This window comes from Aegilops tauschii, chromosome 2 (genome assembly GCF_002575655.3).
Source record: "Aegilops tauschii subsp. strangulata cultivar AL8/78 chromosome 2, Aet v6.0, whole genome shotgun sequence".
Classification (NCBI taxonomy): Eukaryota; Viridiplantae; Streptophyta; class Magnoliopsida; order Poales; family Poaceae; genus Aegilops; species Aegilops tauschii.
Window position 1 is genome coordinate 14,020,249 of NC_053036.3, and position 26,295 is coordinate 14,046,543.

Here is a 26,295-nt window from a genome sequence, read left to right on the forward strand (position 1 = left end):
CACAAAATTTATAACGCGCGCAAACTAGGGAAGCCACTCCCCTCAGCTACAACCGGAAACACCCATGCCCCCGGACCAGGTGGCATGCCTACCGGATGCATCCGGTATCTTCCACCATGGCCTCTCTGTACGGTGTGTGCCAGGAGGGGTTGACAACTTACTGAACCGTACCCTACCTGCGGCAGGGACAAGTGGTAGTACGAAACAAGTATGGGGGTTACTGGAACAAGAGTCGATCTACGGCCGACTCAGGAGGTCCAAGTATTCCCTGTATGATTAGCATAACAAATATATCTCCATTAACAGATAAAGTCACCACTCATCATACCTCATCATGCCATAACGGACACACTCGTCTCGACGAGGAACTAGGGAGGAAGGGGAGGGGAGAGAACGTGTACGGGGGGGGGGGGGGGGGTTGCATTCGGTTGAAGTGGTGGCCAAGTTACTAATGGCGCACCGTGGGAGTGGTGCGCCATTACTAGTAACTAGTAATGGCGCACCACCCCCACGGCGCGCCATTAGTAGTTTTCAAAAAAAAATTGAAACAAAATTCGTAATGGCGCACCAGGGGAGTGGTGCGCCATTACTAGTTTAACTAGTAATGGCGCACTATCCCCTGGTGCGCCATTACTAGTTTTGAAAAAATAAAAAAATAATTTTTTTTACTAATGGCGCACCGTTGTCAGGACCGGTTTTAGGGATATTAATTTCCCAAAAAATGGTCCTTGTGCTCACCAGCCCCAGGATTACTGTTAGCTGATGAGGCACCAACTTGATGCAGAAATTCCAAGCAAAGTACAAAATATGTAGTACAAGACCATTGTGGCCTATGAGTACAACAATTGGTTTCTAGTGGTTGATGGCGGAAGCGGTTTGTGGTTCATCTGCGTCTATGGGACTCCATTTCCCACAAGAACAGCTGACGAGGATAACTCGTATCTTCGCAAGGCTGCTATCACCTTTGCATGGGTTCCGGGGCTGTCGTCGCAACGCTCCTCTCCACGCAAGAAATCTGGCCAAGACAATAGCCAGGGACAAGCCAGTGAGTACTTTTGAATGTACTTGCAAACATTATGAACACGGGTATAATATAACAAGGGATAATCCTGCTCCGAAATATTCTATGATCATAACGTCAGTCACGAAATACACAAAATCCATGATGCACGCATGCAGGTTGCTCATATAAAATATGAATATGCAATACGGGAGTAGAAATAGAATGCACCGATCGAGTGTCTGAAGCGACGCCTCGAAAGGATAATAAGATAAATCATGCCTTAGTCGGGCGTCGGAGCGACGCCACATAAAGGGCTTTATAAATAAAAGAAATAACAAGCATGTCACAGTCGGGCATCTATGCGACACCACATAAAGGGCTTATAAATAATAGAAATAACAAGCATGCCACAGTCAGGCGTCTGAGCGACACCATAAAGGGCTTATAAAGAATTTAAATAACAAGCATGCCACAGTCGGGCGTCTGAGCGACACCACATAAAGGGCTTATAAAGAATTTAAATAACAAGTATACCATAGTCGGGCGTCTGAGCCACACCACATAAAGGGCTTATAAGAGAATAATCGCAGTGAGTATCCAGGAGGTAGAACCGTCCCAGGGATACTCAATAATTCAAATAATGTAAATGGTTAGTCCACAATAATAATAATCATAATCCTCATATGTCACAGGTCATAATCAATGTTCTGGTTTAGCAGTTTTTCATCCGAAGACCGACACTAAGACCAACACTAAGACCGACACTAGACCCATCTCAGTCTGTAGTCCTTACCCATGGACACGGCTATCCGAATAGATTTAACCTCTGCAGAGGGTGTACTCTTTACCCACGAGTAACGGATTTCTTTAGTCCATTGGGACTAATTCCTTCTATGGTCTTTTAATTGAAAACGCACCTGACCGCAGACACCAGCCTAACTTACCGGTGTCTGGAATCACCCACGACACCTGTCAAGCAAAACTCTAAGTGGGGAGGCAACAACCTCGCTTAGCATGGGATCACAAAATTTATAACGCGCGCAAACTAGGGAAGCCACTCCCCTTAGCTACAACCGGAAACACCCATGCCCCCGGACCAGGTGGCATGCCTACCGGATGCATCCGGTATCTTCCACCATGGCCTCTCTGTACGGTGTGTGCTAGGAGGGGTTGACAACTTACTGAACCGCACCCTACCTGCGGCAGGGACAAGTGGTAGTACGAAACAAGTATGGGGGTTACTGGAACAAGACTCGATCTACGGCCGACTCAGGAGGTCCAAGTATTCCCTGTATGATTAGCATAACAAATATATCTCCATTAACAGATAAAGTCACCACTCATCATACCTCATCATGCCATACCGGACACACTCGTCTCGACGAGGAACTAGGGAGGAAGGGTAGGGGTGAGAACGTTTACGGGGAGGGGGGGTTGCATTCGGTTGAAGTGGTGGCCAGGTTACTAATGGCGCACCGTGGGGGTGGTGCGCCATTACTAGTCACCGTGGGAGTGGTGCGCCATTACTAGTTCAACTAGTAATGGCGCACCACCCCCACGGTGCGCCATTAGTAGTTTTTCAAAAAAAATTGAAACAAAATTAGTAATGGCGCACCAGGGGAGTGGTGCGCCATTACTAGTTCAACTAGTAATGGCGCAGTATCCTCTGGTGCGCCATTACTAGTTTTGAAAAAAAAAATCTTTACTAATGGCGCACCGTTGTCAGGACCACTTTTCGGGATATTAATTTCCCAAAAAATGGCCCTTGTGCTCACCAGCCCCAGGATTACTGTTAGCTGATGAGGCACCAACTTGATGCAGAAATTCCAAGCAAAGTACAAAATATGTAGTACAAGACCATTGTGGCCTATGAGTACAACAATTGGTTTCTAGTGGTTGATGGCGGAAGCGGTTTGTGGTTCATCTGCGTCTATGGGACTCCATTTCCCACAAGAACAGCTGACCAGGATAACTCCTATCTTCGCGAGGCTGCTATCACCTTTGCATGGGTTCCGGGGCTGTCGTCGCAACGCTCCTCTCTACGCAAGAAATCTGGCCAAGACAATAGCCAGGGACAAGCCAGTCAGTACTTTTGAATGTACTCGCAAATATTATGAACACGGGTATAATATAACAAGGGATAATCCTGCTCCAAAATATTCTATGATCATAACGTCAGTCACGAAATACACAAAATCCATGATGCACGCATGCAGGTTGTTCATATAAAATCTGAATATGCAATACGGGAGTAGAAATAGAATGCACCGATCGAGTGTCTGAAGCGACGCCTCGAAAGGATAATAAGATAAATCATGCCTCAGTCGGGCATCGGAGCGACACCACATAAAGGGCTTTATAAATAAAAGAAATAACAAGCATGTCACAGTGGGGCGTCTATGCGACACCACATAAAGGGCTTATAAATAATAGAAATAACAAGCATGCCACAGTCGGGCGTCTGAGCAACACCACATAAAAGGCTTATAAAGAATTTAAATAACAAGCATGCCACAGTCGGGCGTCTGAGCGACACCACATAAAGGGCTTATAAAGAATTTAAATAACAAGTATGCCATAGTCGGGCGTCTGAGCGACACCACATAAAGGGCTTATAAGTAATTTAAATAACATGCATGCCACAGTCGGGCGTCTGAGCGACACCACATAAAGGGCTTATAAGAGAATAATCGCAGTGAGTATCCAGGAGGTAGAACCGTCCCAGGGATACTCAATAATTCAAATAATGTAAATGGTTAGTCCACAATAATAATAATCATAATCCTCATATGTCACAGGTCATAATCAATGTTCTGGTTTAGCAGTTTTTCCTCCGAAGACCGACACTAAGACCGACACTAAGACCAACACTAAGACCGACACTAGTCCCATCTCAATATGTAGTCCTTACCCATGGACACGGCTATCCGAATAGATTTAACCTCTGCAGAGGGTGTACTCTTTACCCACGAGTAACGGATTTCTTTAGTCCATCGGGACTAATTCCGTCTACGGTCTTTTAATTGAAAACACACCTGACCGCACACACCAGTCTAACTTACCGGTGTCTGGAATCACCCACAACACCTATCAAGCAAAACTCTAAGTGGGGAGGCTACAACCTTGCTTAGCATGGGATCACAAAATTTATAACGCGCGCAAACTAGGGAAGCCACTCCCCTCGGCTACAACCGGAAACACCCATGCCCCCGGACCAGGTGGCATGCCTACCGGATGCATCCGGTATCTTCCACCATGGCCTCTCTGTACGGTGTGTGCTAGGAGGGGTTGACAACTTACTGAACCGTACCCTACCTGCGGCAGGGACAAGTGGTAGTACGAAACAAGTATGGGGGTTACTGGAACAAGAGTCGATCTACGACCGACTCAGGAGGTCCAAGTATTCCCTGTATGATTAGCAGAACAAATATATCTCCATTAACAGATAAAGTCACCACTCATCATACCTCATCATGCCATACCGGACACACTCGTCACGACGAGGAACTAGGGACAAGCTCGTGTCTACCCAAGACAGAGACTTTCCTGGCTTCCTTCCGGTATGCATGAAAAGCATACGGGGATGATTACTATCACAAGCATATCCTTTTCTAACAGCAAAGAATCTTCATTATGCACTCATGCGTATGATTGTATCGTCACATAAAATAACGAATGCTCCATGTCAAGGTGGTGTTGTAACCGTATCAAACGACACACAAAAATATCAAGTTGTGGGGAGGCAGGGTGCAATCCAGAACTTTTGAAAGTATTCTCCTCTCTCCAAAAATCCTATTTTTGAAAATATTCAAATTAACACATAGTTTCAAAACAGTACAAAAAAGTTGTTTCGAAAATTTTCAAATAAATACTAAAATAAACTAGACAGAATTTGAGAAAAAACAAAAAAAGAATCAAGTTATTTGGACTTATATTTCAAAAGTTATAGCCGGTCAAAGTTCAGTCAAAATCATGTTTTTAAAATAAAACAGAAAAGAAAACGTTTCGGACAAAATACGCTTTCGAGAGGGGGACACGTACTTCGGGCTTTATGCCTCCACTTAAAACAGCGCGGGCCGGCTCGGGGTCACTGACAGTGGGTCCACGGGGCCCACTGGTCAGGTTTGACCAGTCGCCTCTCCCTCCTCTTCCTCTGCCCGAGCGGAGGCGGGACTCCGGCGGTCGCCGTCGACGAGCGGCGTCTCCCCGCGGGGTCCTGAGGGCGGGGATGGATCCGCCAGTCCAGGGCGGTCCTCCCGGTGGTCGCTAGGTAGGTGGGGACGGAGGGAGTCGCCGGCGGCGAGCTTCGCGGCGGAGATGGCTTCGGGTGGATTTGGGGGCCGGGGCTATGATGGTTCCCGAACGTGTTTGAGGGTCTGAGTGGTTCCGCAAGGTTGAGGGGAAGAGGATGGTGGCACTGGGAGGGCAAGGGGGCTCCGGCTACGGCGGATGTAGCTGAGGGACGGCGACGGCCGAAGTTGCCGGAGGCGGAGAAGGCGATGGTTTCAGAAGAATTTGAGCGAGGGGGTGCACTCTATGGTTGCCTGAGGATGCTCGAGCGAGGCCTGGGACCATTTATAGCCGGGGAATGTCGGTTCCGCCATTGCGGGGGATAAGATCTCCGGCCGACCACTTCTGTTGCGGCAGGGCGACGTGGCGATGGCCAGAGCAGGGTCGGTGCTAGCGGACGGGCTTGGAGATAAGGACGGCCTGCTCACGAGGGCAGCTGGCGAGGAGTTGTGGCTCGGGCGGCGCCGTCCATGGCAGAGGCGCACTATGGACGCCGGCGTGCCGCCAAGAGGGCCCTGACGGCAGCGCTGTAGGGCTCCAGGGCGGCTTGGAGTGTTCTGGCGAGTGGTCGAGGGCGGGGCGTGGCCCTGCAGGCGAGCAAAGGCCAGGGCGCGGGGTAGCGAACGCGGCGGCTCGGTTGCGCGCGCGCGTGCAAAACGTGCGCTCTGGGCGCGCCCAGAGCACGCACGCGACATGCTCGACAGAATGCCTGGGTGGGCTAGAGTGCTTGAGCGAGGTTGGCAATTAACAGGACTGTGCTAGAGTTTGCTAGGAGGTTAATGGACATGGTGGTTAGGTCAGAGGATCAAGTTTATAATGTAAACTAAAAATCATGCCAATTCTGGCTATGCACACAAAGTGTTCGACAGAATGCTAAGTGCATCTAGGCAACTCTTGGGGTGGCCAAAAACTCCAGATCATAGTCTCTTTAGATGATAAAGAGGGTGGCAAGGTTAGTTTGTCAAGACCAGAAACTTGTTAGTGCAAATATTTGAGAAAACCAATTTTGGGCAGAGACTAAATGTTATTATCTCATGAACCAAAAATACTCCAATGGGTCCATCCTCCTGGACTTAAGGGTTTGGTAGAGTGGTCTATAAGCGGGAAAAAGAATCATGGGCATTAGAGCAACAAAAATTAGAGTTGTTGTAGAAAAAGCCAAACTGGACCAGAGAGCAAAAGAGGATGTTTTGCTCAAATTTTTCTAAGAACATTAGTTGGTTTTAGCACAAAGATGAATAATATACTCCTACTAACATCCCCTAATTTTGGTGGAAGTTTTAAAGAAATATTTAAATAGGTTGTAGTGCAAAAGTGCAATTGGACCAGATTTGAAAACTTGGGGAAAAGCTCAAAATCTCCAAATGACTAAAGGATATTTTTGCACAAAAGTGATCTAGGAACATCACATGTCATCCCCAAATTTTGGTAGGATTTTTAAATGAATTTATCAAAGGGTTGCAATGCAAATGGGACCCTAAAACTTGTGAAAACCCATTTTAGAGAAATAAAGCTTAGGGAAGAATAATTATAAATAATCCCACTGATAAAAGAATTGTTTTATTTGAGAGGGTAAACAAGTCCAATAATAATTGGAAAGTTTTCACTTGGGGTGAAAACTCCACAACTTAGAAGAAAAGAGAGATTCTGAGATCAAAAATAAATCCAAAAAATGAAAATTTAATTTCTTAGCAAAATTTTAATAAACAAAACATGGTTAAATTTTTGGGGCGTTACAACCGTGGATGTGGTGCGCCATTAGTATTTGCACACTAATGGCGCACCAACACATGGTGCGCCATGGCGCACCACATGCATAGTGCGCCATTAGTGTCCATATAGGCTATAGCTGTTTTTGTAGTAGTGGAAGTTTACCAGTAGCGTTTGTTTATGACCGCACGCTACTAGTAGTTAGTAGTAGCGTTGGCTATAAAGAGAGCTATTGGTATCTGTTAGCAGCAGTGCTTGTTACCTAGACCCACGCTACTGCTAAGTGTAACACACCACACCCCTGATCAAAAAATAGCAGCAGCGCTTGTCGTCGAACCGGCGCTACTGCTAGTTTAGGATCTATAGCACCTGTTTTTATAAACACGTTACTGCTAATTTTTCTATGTATAACATTTTACCAGTAGCGTGTGTTTCTGGCCCGCGCTATAGGTAGTGCAACACTAGCCGTAGACATTTTGCAAGCTGCCATAGCAGTAGCGCTTTTAGCTGACCCGCGCTACTGCTATGCCCGCCAGCCACCTACCACCTTTCCCCTTCTTCCTCCCCTCTCTTCTCCCCCTTCCTTTCTCCCCCTTTCCTTGCACTTGCTTGTTCCTTTCAATGCTCCCCCTCCACCACCCCTCCAATAGAGCCCTCCCTCCCCCTCTTCTTTGCCCTCCACCACCCCGCCCCCCCTCTTCTTTGTCCCCTCCACCATGCACCACCCCCTCCATTAATGCCCTCCCTCCCCCTCTTCTTTGCCCTCCACCCCCTTCCATTAATGCCTTCCCTCTTCTCTCCCTCTCCTCTCCCACTAGCTCCCCAGCTAGCTCTTTCTCCCCCTAGCTAGCTAGCTAGTTAGAGCTATATATCTAGAGCTACTAGGTAATTAAGAAGAAAGGTGCTCGATATCCCTCTCGACACATAGGTGAGCAAAAAAAGGTGTTTTTGTGGATAGGACCGAAACTATATATATATGGGCGATATGAGAATATATATACCGAATTGTGTATTTGATGAAATAATGTGGGTGACATGAGTTGCCTATGATTTGCCGAAATGTCGACTCAATTCCGTTTCGGCGAATTTCGGGCAAACTCAATATGTCCTATGTTTAGGGAAGGTCATGCCGAATGTTTGTATGAATTTGATCCATGCATGCATATATACGTGGTTATAATATTTGCTCCGCGCGCAGGTGATCATGAAGGTCAATGGAAGGATGGTGGAAAGATACTGGCAATCCACTGTGGACGATATGTATGAAAAAAGACCGAAGGATGTTTTATGTCCGTGTCGAAAATGCAAAGGAATAGTCAGGCTCGACCCCTTTGAGGGTGGTACATTCAAGGCGCACCTGCTCATGCTTGGTTTCATGCATGGCCACACTCGGTAGATAAGTGAACATGATGATGATGATGATGATGAGGACGTCGACGGGGCAGGTAATAACGACATGGGGCCACCAGATGAAGAGATGACCGATTATGTGCCCGAAGAGGAAGACGGCCTCGGAAATGTCGATGGCGAAGAGGCAGTTCAAGGCGGAGAAGACGCGGACACGCCGCCGTCTTTGTCGCTACTAATTAAGTTCAGCCATGCAGGGCCCGCATGTTCGAGACCTGCTTCGCAAGAAGACGACTAGTGACAGAGTTGCTTCTAGAGAGGAGGCCAAACTGGCGCAACTGGAGGTAGACTCGATGACTCCTTTGTATGATGGTTGCAACCCCAAGGTGACCCGCTTGAATTTCACACTAGAACTTCTAAAGACGAAGGCAAAAAACAAATGGACATATGCAAGCCTGGATGAGATTCTGAAGTATCTAAAGAAGGTTCTTCCCGAGGGAAGCCTGTGTCCTACTAGTGTCGAGGAGGCAAAGAAAATCGTGTGCCCTCTTGATTTGCCACACATTAGATATCACACATGCATCAATGATTGCATCATATATCGGAACGAGCACGCGGAAAAAACCATCTGTCCAAAGTGCAATGCTTCACGATATAAAAAGGCCGGAAAGAAAGCTCCATAGAAAGTTGTATGGTACTTTCCGATCACTCCACGTCTACAGCGGTAGTTCATAGATCCTAAGGAAGCAAAGCTTATGCACTGGCACGCGGGGAGGGTGAAGCCAGATGACTGAGATGAGCCGAAGCTGAGACACCTCGCACATGCTAGCCAGTGGAGAGCATTAAATGCTGAATTTGATTTTATTCGCAAATGATGCAAGGAACATCGTGCTTGGCGCTAGTAGTGATGGCATGAATCCATTTGGCAACCAGAACACCAATCATAGCACATGGCCCGTAATTGTCTGAATGTACAACCTCCCCCCTGGTTGTGCATGAAGGAAAAATACATACACATGGCTGTGCTTATTCAAGGGCCGAGACAACCGGGAAATGATATAAATATGTATCTCGGGTTACTGAAAGAGGAGCTACAGACCTTATGGACAACGCCGGCCAAGACATCTGATGCAAGCAAAGGAGAGTATTTCTACATGAGGGCCGTGCTGATCACGACGATGCAGGACTATCTCGGTTACGGCTATCTCTCCGGCCAGGTGTGCCATGGATATTGTGGATGCACGAGGTGCATGGATGATACAACTTCTCTGCAGCTATCGAAAGATGGCGGGTCTTCGAAAATCGTGTACATGGGGCATCGAAGATGGCTCGAGAAGGATGACCTGTGGAGAAAGCATTGAGATCTATTCAATGGTAAGGCTGAGCATCGAGGTCCTCCACGTAAGCGTAGCGGTGCAGAAATATATGAGTTATTGAAGAACTAGGAAGAGTGCCCCTCGCCGGGAAAGACGAAGAAGAAGGCGTCAGAGCCCCTGCTGAAGGTATGGAAGACGAGATCTGTTTTCTGGGACTTGGAATACTGGCCCATACTCAACATGCCTCATAGCCTTGATCAAATGCATATCACAAAAAATATCCTTGAGAGTTTACTTGGAACACTGATGAACATGCCGGAGGGGACCAAGGATGGGCCGAAGGCAAGAAAAGACTTGGAATTTTTGAATATCAGGAAAGATCTCCAAATGCCCGGTAAAAGGTCGTCAAAGGAGACCGAGACGGAAGATAGGGGCATAAAAGTAAACGAGAAGGAAGAACAATATTGCCCCCTGAGGCAGTCCTGGACTAAGGGGTCCTCGGGTGTCCGGCCTGTTATCTGCTGGGCCGGACTGATGGGCTATGAAGACATAAAGACCGAAGACTGTACCCGTGTCTGGATTGGACTCTACTTGGCGTGGAAGGCAAGCTAGGGGACCGATTATGAAGATTTCCTCCTATGTAACAGACCCCATGTAACCCTAGATCTCTCCGGTGCCTATATAAACCGGAGAGCATAGTCCGGATAGGGAGACTCATTACCATATACTCGTAGGCTAGACCTCTAGTGTTTAGCCATTACGATCTCGTGGTAGATCAACTCTTGTAACACTGATATTCATCAAGATCAATCAAGCAGGAAGTAGGGTATTACCTCCGTAGAGAGGGCCCGAACCTGGGTAAACATCGTGTCCCCCGTCTCCTGTTACCATCGATCCTAGACGCACAGTTCGGGACCCCCTACCCGAGATCCGCCGGTTTTGACACCGACATTGGTGCTTTCATTGAGAGTTCCACTATGTCGTCGACATAAGGCTCGATGGCCTCTTCAATCATCGGTAATGGCGTCATTCAGGAAGAAACCTTTCTCCCCGGACAAATCTTTGTGTTCGGCGGCTTCTTACTCCGGGCCAACTCACTTGGCCATCTGGAGCAGATCGACAGCTACGCCCCTGGCCATCAGGTCAGATTTGGAAGCTTGAACTACGTCGCAGATATCCGTGGAGACTTGATCTTCGATGGATTTGACACCGCGGCGATCGCTCCCCTTCTCTCCGATGAACATGACTTAAATCTGTCATCGGAGCACACCCAGGAGATGGATCCTGTTGCTGCAACGGCCTCAGTACCGAAGCAGATCGTCCCCTCCGAGGCCATAAAGTTCGCGGCGTTGGAGCCGCACACGGACTCGACATCATGCAATGCTTGCGTCAATGGAACTCCAGACTCGTCTCCGGCTACACATTCCGGATCAAGTACGCCTGCGGACACCGAGCTAGATCGGTTATTGATTTTCGAATTTAGCGCCGCAGACATCTTCCAGCATTCGCCTTTGGGTGACGTACTAAATTCTTTGAAGAACTTGTCCTTGGAGGATGACTCACAGCCGAATTATGTTCGGTCCGAGCTAGAGGCGGACGACGAGGAATTTTTCTTCCCACCCGCCACCCACTTCATAGCCACCGTCGACGACTTAATCGACGTGCTTGACTATGGCTCCGAAGACATCACCGGTATGGACGACGATGCCGACAATGAGCAAGGCCAAGACCCGCCATTCACTGGACGTTGGAAGGTCACCTCTTCGCCCGACGTGTACAAGGATCTGGCGACGACAAAGAAGAGCCGGATAAGAACAAACCCTCTGAGACGCAGTCCAAGCGCTAGCGCCCCAAACGCCATTCTAAGCCTCGTCGCTCAAAGGATGGCAACACTGGCACCAGAGAAAATAGTACTGCGGGCGACGCCGAAAATAATGAAGACCCTGTCGGCGCTGCATCCGAATAGGAGGAACATAACAACACGCAAGACAACCCTGATGAACAGGCCATAGAAGATAACTCGGAGGACGATAGTTACCATCCACCCTCCGAAGATGAGACAAGCCTCGGCAACGAAGACTTCATCATGCCGGAGGACCCTCTGGAGCAGGAGCGCTTTAAGCTTCAGCTCATAGCCACTACAAGGAGCTTGAAAAAGAAACAGCAGCAGTTTCAAGCTGAACAAGATCTGCTCGTCGACAGGTGGACTGATGTCCTGACAGCCGAAGAATATGGCCTCAGACGCCCAACAAAGGGCTACCCGAAATGCAGACTGCTACCTTAATTTGACGAGGAAGCACCGGAGCATACATCTCCGTTGCATAATGCGGAACGACCACCACGCGGTCGGGACAGGGCTGCCGACCGGCCACCCCGCAGCCGAGATAAAGCGACAACTCAGGCCGAACAGCAGCCTGCCCCAGCACCTCGTAAAAATAGAGACGGAAGAGTTCGAGGTCACACGTACGACCTCCGGCAGATCCTGGATGATAGAGCAGGACACACAAGATCAATCTACGCATCGCGAGGACGTGCCTCGAGGCACGAAGACGGCTACCTATTCGGATGTGACAAATCAAACCACGCCCGAGCCGAATGCCGCAAACGGACTCCATCAGAGCTACGCCGCGATGCGGCCCGGTACAGAGGTGCCGCACACCCTCTCTGCTTCACAGATGAGGTACTGGATCACGAATTCCCCGAGGGATTCAAGCCCGTCAATATCGAATCATACGACGGCACAACCGATCCCGCAATACGGATCGAGGATTTCATTCTCCATATCCACATGGTTCGAGGAGATGACCTCCACGCCATTAAATACGTACCTTCCACTAAAACTCAAAGGGCCAGCTTGGCACTGGCTTAACAGCCTGCCTGAAAATTCTATCGGCAGCTGGGAGGACTTGGAGGAAGCTTTCCTGGACAACTTCCAAGGAACTTATGTCCGGCCACCATATGCCGATGACTTAAGCCACATAGTTCAACAACCTGGAGAACCAGCCAGAAAATTCTAGACTAGGTTCCTAACCAAAAAGTACCAGATCGTTGATTGTCCGGATGCTGAGGCCTTAGCAGCCTTCAAACACAGCATCCGTGACGAATGGCTAGCACGCTACCTCGGCCAAGAAAAGCCGAAGTCCATGGCAGCCCTCACGGCACTCATGACCCGTTTTTGCGCAGGAGAGGACAGTTGGCTGGCCCGTAGTAACAACACAGCCAGCGAGACAGGCCCCTTTGAGGCCAAGAATAGCACTGGCAAGCTCTGGCGCAATAGGCACAAACGCCGAATCAATGACAACAACACCGATGACACCACAGTCAACGCCGGATTCACTGGCTCCATGTCCGGACAACGGAAGAAGCCCTACAAAAGAAACAATGAAGGACCTTCCAGCCTGGACCGCATACTCGACCATCCGTGCCAAATACACGGCACCCCGGATAAGCAAGCCAATCATACCAACAGGGATTGTTGGGTTTTCAAGCAGGCTGGCAAGTTAAATACCGAAAGCAAAGAAAAGGGATCACAAAGCAAGGACGAGGACGAAGAGCCCCGACAGCCAAACACTGGGGCAGAAGAAATTTCTCCCTCAAATCAAAACGGTGAACATGATATACGCTACACACATCCCCAAAAGGGAGCGCAAGCGAGCACTCAGGGACATCTACGCGGTAGAGCCAGTCGCCCCAAAGTTCAATCCGTGGTCGTCATTCCCGATCACTTTCGATCGACGAGACCACCCAACTAGCATCCGCCAAGGCGGTTCAGCCGCACTAGTCCTGGACCCAATTATTGACGGGTTCCACCTAACACGAGTCCTGATGGATGGTGGTAGAAGCCTCAACCTGCTCTATCAAGACACAGTGCAGAAGATGGGCATCGACCCCTCAGGAATCAAACCAACAAAGACTACCTTCAAAGGAGTCATACCAAGCGTCGAGGCCCGCTGTACGGGCTCAATCACGCTGGAAGTGGTCTTCGGTTCTCCGGACAATTTCCGAAGCGAGGAGTTAATCTTCGACATCGTCCCATTCCGCAGCGGCTACCACGCACTGCTCGAACGAATAGCGTTTGCTAGATTCAACGCAGTGCCACACTACGCTTATCTCAAGCTCAAGATGCCCGGTCCACGCGGCGTCATAATAGTCAATGGCAACACGGAACGCTCCCTCCGAACAGAGGAGCACACCGCCACCCTAGCAGTAGAGGTATAGAGCGGCCTTCTCAAGCAGCACCATAGTGCGGCTGTCGAGCCCCTGGACACCATCGAGAGGTTCTGAACTACACTGCAGCAGGACAGCAAGGCTCGTCAAGAGCTCGACTAGCAATTCGGCCTCCTTCCCACTCCCGATGAAGTAGTGTCATTCGTACCACGCGCACATAATTACGCAATCGAAATTCCATGGACATCGACGGAGGCACAAGCTAACCTGGGATCTACAGTTCGGCTAGACCGACCCCAGACACACTTTTTCCTTTCCGTTTCAGGTTCCTTTTCCCGCGAGTCTGATCACCAGCCCCTTTCGAAGGATCGGCATACAAAGGGGGCATGCAGCATAGGTGCGTAGGGTAACCTCCATACGTTCTTCTTGATGGTATTTTTACTTATTTCTCAGGACCCGCACGCTACTCCTTCTTGATCCCGGCATGTTAACTAGTCCGGGTGCTTATCGCACTATTGGTATAAGATAGGCCTTGACGTATCCATTCAGTTATAATAAAAATGATTTTCGGCCCAGTTTCTGTGGTTTTTCGCTTCTTACTTCACTCGATCTGCTTATCAGCCGCATCGGTACTCTTTTGTACATCTCATATTCGCCAGGGGCTGCTTATCACCCCACAATATGGCAGCAAAGTCCGAACACTTCTTATATATAAGTTCGGCACCCCGAATTTAGCATTATATCACTACAGGAATCAGCTACTTTGCCGTCTGCGACGGCAGACGGCAAAGGCAATGATGGCGGACGGCAAAGGCCTTTGCCGTCTGCTGCGGACGGCAAAAGGCTCCGGCAAAGTAGGCATCGGTAAAGAGCTTCTTTGCCGTCTGCTTTCTGAAGCAGACGGCAAAGGGGCCTTTGCCATCAGCGGCTGACGGCAAAGAAAGCCGATGGCAATAAATGTAATGTTACTCCGTTAGGCGGCTAACGGCAGCCTTTGCCGTCCGCCGCTGACGGCAAAGAGCATCCGGCCTTTGCCGTCCGCCGAATGACGTTAGCTGGACGTCACTGCGGGACAAGCCTTTGTCGTCTGCCACTGTAGGCAAAGCCTTTGCCGTCCGCCGCTGTAGGCAAACTGACCAAATGGGTCAGCTCCCAGGGAGCACAGGTGGCCGCCGCGTGGCTTCTTTGCCGTCCGCGACAGACGGCAAAGGCGCCTTTGCCATCAGGGCTGACGGCAAAGGTGCCTCTCTTTTTTTCAAATCCAGCAATTTTCACAGCAAATATATGACATATATATATATATATATATATATATATATATATATATATATATATATATATCGCAGGGCTATTTAACAGCAAACATATGACATATCCAGCACATAAGTTTCATCGTGCATACATATATAGTTCCATCCATTCATACATAGCAAGTTGCACATACACATTGTTCCATCCATACATATTACAAGGCAAAGTTTCATCAAGATAGCAAGTTCCATCATAGCAAGCTAGAAGAATACTAGAGGAGAATGAAAGAAAAAACAAGCACTCCATCATAGCAAGCTAGCTTCCGTGAAGTGAATGAAATCTGCAAAATGGCAAATAAGAAAGTTAGAAAAAGGTGACTAGAAGAAGAAGTATATGCCATTTATTAGCTAACTTAGGTGAAATGGATCATTTATGAGCTAACTTAGATGAAATGGATCGTTTATGAGCTAACCTAGGTGAAATAGATCGTTTATGAGCTAACTTAGGTATAATGCATCATTTTAGAGCTAACCTATGTAAGATGGGTCATTTTGGAGCTAACCTAGGTGAAATGGATCGTTTTTTAGCTAAGTTAGGTGAAATGGATCGTTTATGAGCTAACCTAGGTGCAATAGATCGTTTATGAGCTAACTTAGGTAAAATGCATCATTTTAGAGCTAACCTAGGTGTGATGGGTCCTTTTGGAGCTAAACTAGGTAAAATGGATCGTTTGTGAGCTAACCTAGGTGAAATGGATCGTTTATGAGCTAATCTTGGTAAAATGGGTCATTTTAGAGCTAACTTGGGTAAATGCATCATTTTGGAGCTAACCTAGGTAAGATGGGTCATTTTGGAGCTAACCTAGGTAAAATGGATCATTTTAGAGCTAACATAGGTAAAATGGATCATTTTGGAGCTAGTCTAGGTAAAATGGATCATTTATGAGCTAACTAAGGTATAATGGGTCATTTTAGAGCTAACTTAGGTAAAGTGGATTGTTTAAGAGCTAACTAAGCTAATTATGCCATTTTTGACATAAGTAAGCTAAGTACATGTCATTATTGAGCAAACCTAGTTAACTAAGCATACTAGAGCTAACTTAGGTCATTTTGGAGGAAACAAAGCTAAGTATAGATCGTTTTAGAGCTAACTTAGGTAAAATGGATGGTTTTGGAGGTCAGTAAGCTTATTAAGTCATTTTGGAGGAAAAGAAGCTAACTCTAGGTCATTGTGGTAAGCATATTGGAGGAAATAAGGCTAAGTCTAGGTCTTTATACATTTGTTAAGCAAAACACTAGAGAAACTTACCATGATCATGGAGGTGTAGGAGCGGGCTGGCTCGTGCCGGTAGCTGGAGAAGGAACGTGCGAAGCTTGTCTGGAGTTACGCTGCACCAAAGATCATTTCCAATGTCTCGTTAGCATGATGACACTTAAATGTTAAGACTAGCAAGTAATGTCCATTCAAATTAAACTCACCGTGGTCCCAGGAGCAATCACTGGCATCGGCGGAGCGGTCTAACCGGTCTTCTCGCACAGAGACTGCACATTTGGTTTTGACGACTCAGTTATACTAGTTAGTAATGAGACAAACACTACATGAATGCTTTGGCTAATCTGCAGAAGAAACTTACCAGCGCCCACCATCTTTCAACACCTGCCATGACAAAGAGTAAACGAAATTAGTACAACAAAAAAAAATACCGACATGAATAATAATATGTATATCACTTAAGTGTATCATCATCAAGTACAACATAAAAAAATTGAATACCTGACACTACTAATAATCTCGATCACTATCATCAATAAATGCATCATCATCATCATCACTATAATCAATGACGGGCTCATAGGGTTCAGTGGCATCAACATGTGGAAGGCCACCTTGACGTAATCGGTCAAGCATTGACAGGTCATCCGCAGCAGTAACCTCTTCTTGTTCCGGCTCTTCTTGTTCCTCCTCTGGGTTGATGTCGGATTCACTGTCGCTGTCTACTTCAATGTTTTGGGGTGAAGTATAGCGGTTCTTGAAACACTTTTTGGAAAGACGTGTCTCTTGGAAGAATTCTCCTTCATATGTGTCTGGGTTAATGTGAGGTTCATAATCCTCTTCCTTTGGGGGAGATAGTCTAGCACGTGGCGGCACTTCATAAACGACATCCCAACCTTTCATATTTGGATTAGTTTGGCAGGCCCACGGTAGATAGAATACTTGGGTCGCCTGTTGAGCCATAATATAGACATCAGGAACATCCAAATGGGTGCTTTGTTTGATTTCAACTAGCCCTATATGTTCATGAGTCCTTCTAGTCTCCTTCGGCTGAAACCAATAACATTTGAAGAGTACGACATTTGGTGGGTTGTCACCATAGAATAGAAGTTCATAAATTGCTTCAACTCTCCCATAATACTCGGTACCTCCTTCGCCGATAGCAGATAAACAACAATTTGTAGACTTTCGGTCGGCCATAGATAGCTCTTTGCCATAGGTACGAAATCGATACCCGTTGATGTCGTATTTGTCAAATGAACGGACCTTATAGTCAAAACCATTAGCGACTTGTCTCAATTCGGCGTCCATAGACTCTGAATTAGCCTACAAGTTTAATACGAAAGGATTGTTGCATTAGGCAGAATTTAGCGAATGAAATGAAATGATCTAATAGAAATTACCGTTTGTTTGAACCAAGAGATGAAACCGGGATAGCCGCCTCCTTGCTTTGCGAGAAGCTCATACTCTTCGACGGAATCCTTTTGGATCACCGCACTATACGAGAATATGGCGATGTATTGACTATATGAAATATCCAGGAATAAGAGCAGTTCAAAGGAAATAGAAGTTGCGAAACAATGTACCGAGAACTTACTCGATGTACGGCCGCACTTCTGTCAGGTTGTTGAAGATATACAACGTAATGGTCCGCCATTCTTCGTTATCCAAAGATACTAGTTTCGAACCACTGGCTGGTGCGAGATTCCCTTTGAATAGGCTGAGGTTGGATCCACCCTTTTGAGGTTCGTTAGCATTGTACCGAGGCTTTGGATTATGCAAATGACGATTTTTGGCTTCGTAGTGTGCTGTCACGAAGTTTGCCGCCTCCTCAGTGATGAATGCCTCAGCCATCGATGCTTCAATTCTACGTTTATTTTTACATTTTTGTCAAAGCGTCTTCTGCATCCTCTCAGTTGGGTAGCACCAACGATTTTGCACAGGCCCCCCCCAATCTTGCCTCGGTCGGGAGATGCAAAATCAAATGCTGCATTGGATTAGAGAAACCCGGTGGAAATATCTTCTCTAACTTGCAGATCAACTCCGGCGCCAACTCTTCCATTTCTTCTAGCACGCCAGGCGATAGTTCTTTCGCACAAAGAACACGGAAGAAATAGCTGAGTTCTGCCAGTACTAGCCATTCATCCTCAGGGATGAAGCCACGCAACATCACCGGCATTACCTGCTCAATCCATATGTGCCAATCATGACTCTTGAGACCAAATATCTTCAATTTATCAAGACTCGCTCCCCTCTTTAGATTCGCTGCATACCCATCGGGGAACATCAACTGCATTTTCACCCACAAGGTAATTTCCCTCATAGCTGGCCTTCCAAGATTGAACCATGCCTTTGGCTTCGTCCAGTTCTGCTTTCCTTTCGGTTCTTTCATGTTTTGTAATGGCCTATCACATAGCGCCTCCAGATCGACTCTAGCCTTAGTATTATCCTTTGACTTCCCATCTATGCCGAACAATGTACCAAAAAGTGCCTCGGCGATATTCTTCTCAGTGTGCATCACGTCGATGTTGTGTGGGCAAAGGAGGTCTTTGAAGTAAGGCAGATCCCATAAGCATGTCTTGTGAGTCCAGGCGTGCTTAGAATTATACCCCTTGAAGTACCCTGGACGCTCTGGATCTGGCTCGAGAGCGTTTAACTGATCCAGGGTCTGTTGGCCTGTCAACGCAGGTGGTGCAGAGTTTTTGACAACTCTACCTCTGATGAAGTTCTTCTTGTCTTTCCTGAACTTATGGCGAGGATCCAGGAACTGTCTATGCATGTCGAAGCAAGAAAACTTGCAACCGGCCTGAAGCCAACGAAACTCAAGAGCTCCCTTGCATGTGGGGCATGGGAACCTTCCATGCACACACCAGCCAACGAATAGCGCATACGCCGGCAAGTCATGCGTCGAGTACATGTACAAGACACGCATTATGAAGTTCCATTTGCTATAGGCATCGTATGTCTTGAACCCATTATCCCAGGCTTCTTGCAATTCGCCCTTAAGCGGCTACATGTACACATTCATATTTTTCCCCGGATAGTTGGGCCCTGGAATTATCAACGTCAGGAAAATGTTCTTTCTTTGCATAATCTGTCGGGTGGGAGATTCAGTGGAAAGATAAATACGGGCCAACAACTGTATTGGGCTGCCGTCAGACCAATCACACTGAACCCATCCGTGCTGATGCTGACTCGAGGATGCCTCGGATCTGCCGCTTTGTCAACATGTAATTCATCAAACTTTTTCCACGCAACACCATCCGATGTGTGTACGATCATCAGATTCCCATCTGCATCTAGTTCGGTTCTTTTGCCCGTTTTGTGCCATGTCATCTGTCTGGCCGTCTCTTCGACCATGAAAAGACGTTGAAGTCTTGGTACGATTGGCATATACTGAAGAACACTAACGGGGATTTTGGTCTGTGTCTTCTCTCCCATACCGTTGTCTACCACAACATACCTGGAAGACTTGCAAATGGGACAATAGTTCCAGTCCGCATAGTCAAGCCTAAATAAGACACATCCTTTCTCACAGGCATGTATCTTCTCATAGGGCATCTTCAATGCACGGAGGATTTTGTCCGACTGGTACAGGTTTGCAGGCATTACATGGCCTTTTGGTAGAAAGCGTCCAAATAATGTCATCATTGCGTCGTAGCATCCTCTGCCCAAGCTGAACTGAGCCTTCAGAGCCATTACTTGTGAGATGGCATCCAACTGACAATGCTCAGTGTGCTCGTGGAGCGGACGTTTTGAAGACTCCAACATTTCATTGAAGGCCTTTGCAGATTCCTCCATCTCCTCGTCCGAATCCCGAGCATCATCGAAGTCTTGCACCATGTTTTCCATCCCGGTACCATGCTCGTCGGTGCGACGACGATCCACCTCAGCTCGGTCACGTTGGGCATACTCACCATGATATGTCCACACCGTATAATCGGGCGTAAAACCACTCTTCTGCAGGTGTTTGCCCATTTCAGCCTCTGTCCTCTTTTCCCAATTACCGCACTGTAAACAGGGGCACCAGGTTTTCCTCTTGCCATTTGCAAATGCGGCTTGCACAAACCCCTTGGTTTTTGTGAACCATTTAGTGCTCCATTTGTTCTGACCAGTGTGACCGGTGTACATCCACGCACGATCACTAATCTTGACTTTCAGAGCTACTGGACACACAACAAATATATATATATATATATATATATATATATATATATAGATAATTCACCATGTATATATTCATCAGTTGATCTACTTTGTCAATTTTATTATGTCCATGCAACCTACACCCTAATAGGTAATGATAGGTCCTAATCCCACCCGAGTATGTGTAGATTGGGTTCATTTTCCCATGCTATGCTCCGGATCCGACGCAAAATTTCGGCAGCACCTCCCGCTGTTCTCCTGATACATGTCTCTGCAATAAACAGAGAGGATGTGTACCCAGAGAACAACAGGGGAGGCACTGACGAAATTTACGCGTCGGATCCGGAGCAAAGCATATGGGAAAACGAACCCAATCTACACATACTCGGGCTGCCCATGGATAGCGTTGGACAATTCGAAAGAATCACGGTTATAAATATGCAAATGCATGCATATTTATAACTATAACGCTGTCGAACGGGAGACACATATTGGTTACGCAGACTGATGATTCAAGACAGATATATAGCTAGCTCTCAAGTTTCATCGGTATGAACACCGAAACAGAGCAAATAATTAAGGGGGGAGGAGGACATGTCATTTGTGCTCACCCACGAACGAAGGGGCAGAGCTCGTCAAACGCACGGGGAGCTCGTCGAACACCAAACCTCGCAGCGATGAAACAACTGCACATTTAAATCTACCCGATCAACACAATTATATATGATGTTTTTCATAACAAAATCAAAAAATATATGACCTAACTCATAATTCACAAATATATGACCCCGTCGGCCTCTGGTGTCGTGGGTGTCGTGTCGGGGTCGGGGTGCCGTGTCGGGGTCGGGTGTTGTTTCGGGGTCGGGGTGTCGGGGTGGTCGGGGTCGGGGTGTGGTGTCAGGGTGTCGGGGGTCGGGGTGTCATGCCGGGGTGTCGGGGTGGCGTGTCGGGGTCAGGGTGTCGGGGTCGGGGTCGGGTGTGGGTCGGGGTGTGGTGTCAGGCTGTCGGGGTGTCGGGGTCGGGGTGTCAGGGTGTCGGGGTGTCAGGGTCGGGGTGTCGGGGTGTCAAGGTATCTTTTTCTTCTTCTTCTTTTTTCCTGTTTTTTCCTTTTCTTCTTCTTCTTCTCTTCTTCTTTTCTTCTTCTTCTTCTTCTTCTTCTTCTTCTTCTTCTTCTTCTTCTTCTTCTTCTCTTCTTCTTCTTCTTCTTCTTCTTCCTCTTCTCCTTTTCCTCTTCTTCTTCTTCTTTTCTTCTTCTTCTTCTTCTTCTCCTCCTCTTCCTCTTCCTCCCTCCTCCTCTTCCTCTTCCTCTTCCTCTTCTTTGTTCCTCTTCTTCTTCTTCTTCTTCTTGTTCACCTTCTTCTTCTTTCTTCTTCTTCTTTTCTTTCTTCTCCTCCCTCCACCTCTTCCTCCCTCCTCCTCCTCCTTCTACTCTTCTTATTCTTCTAAACTAAAACTAAAACTAATCTAAAATAAACTAAACTAAAAATAAAACTAAAACTAAACTATAACTATAACTAAAACAGAAACTAAATTAACTAAAAGTAACTAAAAGAAACTAAACTAAAACAAACTAAACAAAAAAGGGGGAAGATCACTCACCTGCGCAGGGGATCGCGGTGGAGGGGGAGGTGGCGGCCCGATGGAGGGGGAGGCCGCGGCGGGTGGGGGCGGCGGCGGCCCGGTGGAGGGGAGTCCGCGGCGGGTGGGGGCAGCGGCGGCCTGGTGGAGGGGGAGGCCGCGGCGTGTGGGGGCGGCGGCATCCCGGTGGAGGGGGAGGCCGCGGTGGGACTGGGCAGGGACGGCCACGCAGGGGAGGGGAGGGGGCGGTTGGCCGGCGTGGAAGGGGCGCCGCAGGGGAGGGGTGCGGGGCGACGGGGCGAGTTGCGGCGGCGGGTGGTGGGGCGACGGGGCAAGGGGGCGGCGAGTGGTCGGGGCGACGGGGCGAGAGGCGGTGGGTGGGCGGGTGGCGGCGGCGGGTGGTGGGGGCGGTGGCGGGTGGTGGCAGGGGCGGCGTCGGGTGGCGGTGGTCGTCGGGGTGGGGAGGACAGAGAGAGAGAGAGAGAGAGAGAGAGAGAGAGGGAGCGGGGCGGGGGGACGGTCCTTAGTTAGGTTATCTCTTTGCCGTCCGCCCCCCTTTGCCCTCCGCTTTTTTGCTCTTTGCCGTCTGCTAGCAGACGGCAAAGGGGGGGGCCGTTAGGTTTTTTCTAAGCAGCTCGTTAGTGGGGCCCACCTCTCTCTTTGCCGTCCGCCAGCTGACGTCAAAGATTCTTTGCCGTCCGCTAGCAGACGGCAAAGAATTGGCTGATGGCAAAGACATTCTTTGCCATCAGCCAGTTCTTTGCCGTCCGTTTTTTGCAAGCTGACGGCAAAGACCTTCTTTGCCGTCCGCCAGCAAACGGCAAAGAATAGGCAGACGGCAAATAAGCAAATTCCAGTAGTGTATGCATTGGCTCCGAATCATGTCTTTGGTCAATAGTTGGGTTGCCCGGCTCCTGTGCTTGCTACCCTACGTTCCGCTCTATCGGCTAGGGTAGTAAAGGGAGAACTACTGCGATTGTGCCCTGGCCTTGACCGGATGAGCAACTCAGTAGAGAAAGCCGAAAACTGACTATCATGATACGGCGAGAGCCGGTCAGCTGTTCGAGGGTTACAAATTCGTTGGAGATTTTTTCCGCATCACGCGAAGGATCGACCCTTCCCGATCAGATTCTGACAGCACCCTGGCTTGGACCAGGGGCTATGCACTTGCTTAATTATAAAACTCCTGTGGCTAAGTGAGGGCGTTTAAGCCGTATAGTCTGATTGGCTTGTTCGTTGCGCTAAACAACTCCTTCAAGGACCATATAATTGGATCAAGATTGTTTACATCCCATCCCGAACACCTCCGTACTAATTATGTGAGGGCAGAAGCCGACGACTGGCCAACCCTCAGATTGCATATAACACGGCCGCACAGGAGGAAACAATTCAAAGCATAATGAAATTCCATTACAAAACAAGCTTTGTCTTTATAATACAAGGCAAGGACAAGACGAATGTATTCATTCGAAAATAATGTCCTGCGAATATTGAGTTGCCGCAAGTCGAGACCCTTCTATGACATCCGCAAAATATTTCTTGGGTGTGTGGTGCTCCTTGCCCTCCGACGGCCCGCTGGCAACTTCAACAGCGTTCATCTTTGCCCACCACATCTTGCAACGAGCGAAGGCCATACGAGCACCTTAAATACATGCAGAGCGCTTGACGACGTACAGCCGCGGACAGGCTTCCACTAGCCGCCTCACGAGTCCAAAGTAGCTGCCGGGCATAGCTTCGGCTGGCCATAGCCGGATTGTCAAATCCCTCATGGCTAGTTCGGCCACCCTGTCCATCTGCACCAGCTGCTTAAGCTGATCGGTGAAGGACACGGGATGCTCTGGCATCGCATACTGCGACCAGAATAGCTTCTCCGTAGAACCTCCTCCTTCGGCTCGGTAGAACTCTGCAGCCTCTGATACGCTGCGTGGTAGATCCGTAAAAGCCCCTGGGGAACTCCGAACCCGGGTTAGTAAAAGGCACTGCCTCTCCGCATACTTGCTTTGCATCTTAAAATCCTTACCCGCCGTGATCTTCCTGGCCTCCTGGATCTCCTGGATGACGGCCCGGGCCTCATTCCGCGCGGTCTCCGCACCCTGACGAGCCTTCGTAAGTTCAGCCTCCTGAGCCGACGCTCATTCTAGAAGGTCTCACATTTTTTCACTGCATCTTGGAGCTCCTGCTGGATTTCCTTGACACGGGCCTCGAGCTTCTTACGGGCGGCTTGCTGCTGGACAACCTTCTCCTCGGCCTCGCCCAGGGCCTTCCTCAGGGCCTCGACCTCAGTCGCGGCTCCTGCATATATTTCAACATTACAGTCAATACACGGCGCCTCTGCTTTCCGAACACACAGCAAGACGTTACTCACCTTGCTTCTCCTGCAGCCGCATTTTAACCTCGCCGAGCTCGTTCTCGGTCCGCACCAGCCTCTGCTTCAATTCAGATACTTCGGCGGCGTGCGAGGCTGCGGCCAACAGCGACGCCAGCTTATGCATACATATCACGTTAGTCTCCTACACTAGAAGATTGATCCTCTGTCCGGTTCTTCTTACCGAACACCGGACAGTGTCTCAGGGGCTACTGACTACACGGGGTTTTTTCTCTTTCTTACCTCGAAACCCGTTAACAGGCTGCTGCAGGCTTCATTCAGTCAGCTCTTGACGGACTGAACCTTCTCGATCACCGCACCCATAAGGACACGGTGCTCGTCCACGACGTAGGCACTTCGCAGTGCCCCCATCAGGTCATCCAGCGCTCCTGGATGGACAGGAGCCACCGATGGAGGTAGCACACCCCCCTCCTTCAAAGGGGGCTGCCCGCCCGACTCCGGAGCCATATGGGTCTCCGGAATCGTATTCGGCTGAGGGCCACGCTAGATGTGGCCCTCTTCGCTAGTCTCCATGGGGATTGTATCATCCATGTGTCTGGCAGTGGAGGCTTCGCCTCATGGCGCATCCCGGATAGCGTCCTGGGTTCCTCCCCGGTTCGGATCGGCCCTCCGGGACAGCACTTCGGTGTCGTCCCCGGCACCGGGGGAGTAGGCAGGCGGTGACGACTGGATCGCCATCTCCGACGGAGCCAACGAACTTCCAGACAAGGATCGCTGGATTAGGTCGCGGGCCGGACTGCAATAGTACAGTTAACTACATCAAGATAATGGAGAGAAAGTGCTGGATGTGCGCATAAATAAGCCATGTCACTTACAATGCAGCCTGGGGCTTAGCGCGGGGGCGTCGTTCCGGACTCCTGTCAACGTCCCACGCGGTGTTGACCACTGGAATTCCCTTCCCCTTTTTGGGTGCCTCTACCTCCAGATGCGCCGGAGTCGCCCACTTCTACTTCCTCTCCTCAGGGGGAGGATTGTTTTCTTCGTCCTCCTGCTCTTCCCCGTCATTGTCCTCAGGGACAGAGGAATGAGTTTCGTCATCTTCGGACGCCACGTCCCAAGTACCCTTACGACGAAGGCCACTCTTGGCCCCCTTCACCTTCTTCTTGGCCTTCTTCTCCGGCAGCTTATACGACGACGGTACCAGCATCTTTCGCTAGACGCGGGATGACTAGTTCTTCAGGCAGCGGAGCCGGACACTGGATCTGCTTCGCCCTCTCTATCCAGTCCTAAAAGAGCAATAACAAAAGCTCAGACGTCATCCTCGAAACAATTAGGTTGAGGAAACGTTAGAAACAACATACCTTGCTGGCAGGGTGTGTACAATCGTGACCACAGTCTGAATCCGTGGCCAGTGGTTTCTCATTGGCTTGAAGAGCAATTTCCATGCGCCTTCGTGCGAAGTCTCGAAGAGCCTCACCTGGGTCCGGTGCTTCTTTGGATTGAACTCCCACAGCGGGCGGCTTCGGCGCTGGCATGGAAGGATCTGGCGAACTAACATCACCTGGATCACATCAACGAGCTTGACGCTCTTGGTTACCATGCTCGGAATACGCGTCCGCAGCGCTATCAGCTCGTCAGGAGAACACCAGTCCGGACTCTTCTCGACCTAGGAGGTGAGTCGCACAGGAGCGCTGGAGCGGAATTCGGCAGCTGTGGCCCAGGTGGTGCCGCATGGTTCTGTGATGTACCACTGCTTCTGCCACTCCTTTACCATATCCACCAAGGTGCCTTTGGGCCAAGAGACGTTGGACAATTTACTCACCATTGCCCCTCCGCACTCCGTGTGCTGGCCATCCACCACCTTCGGTTTCACGTTGAAGACTTTGAGC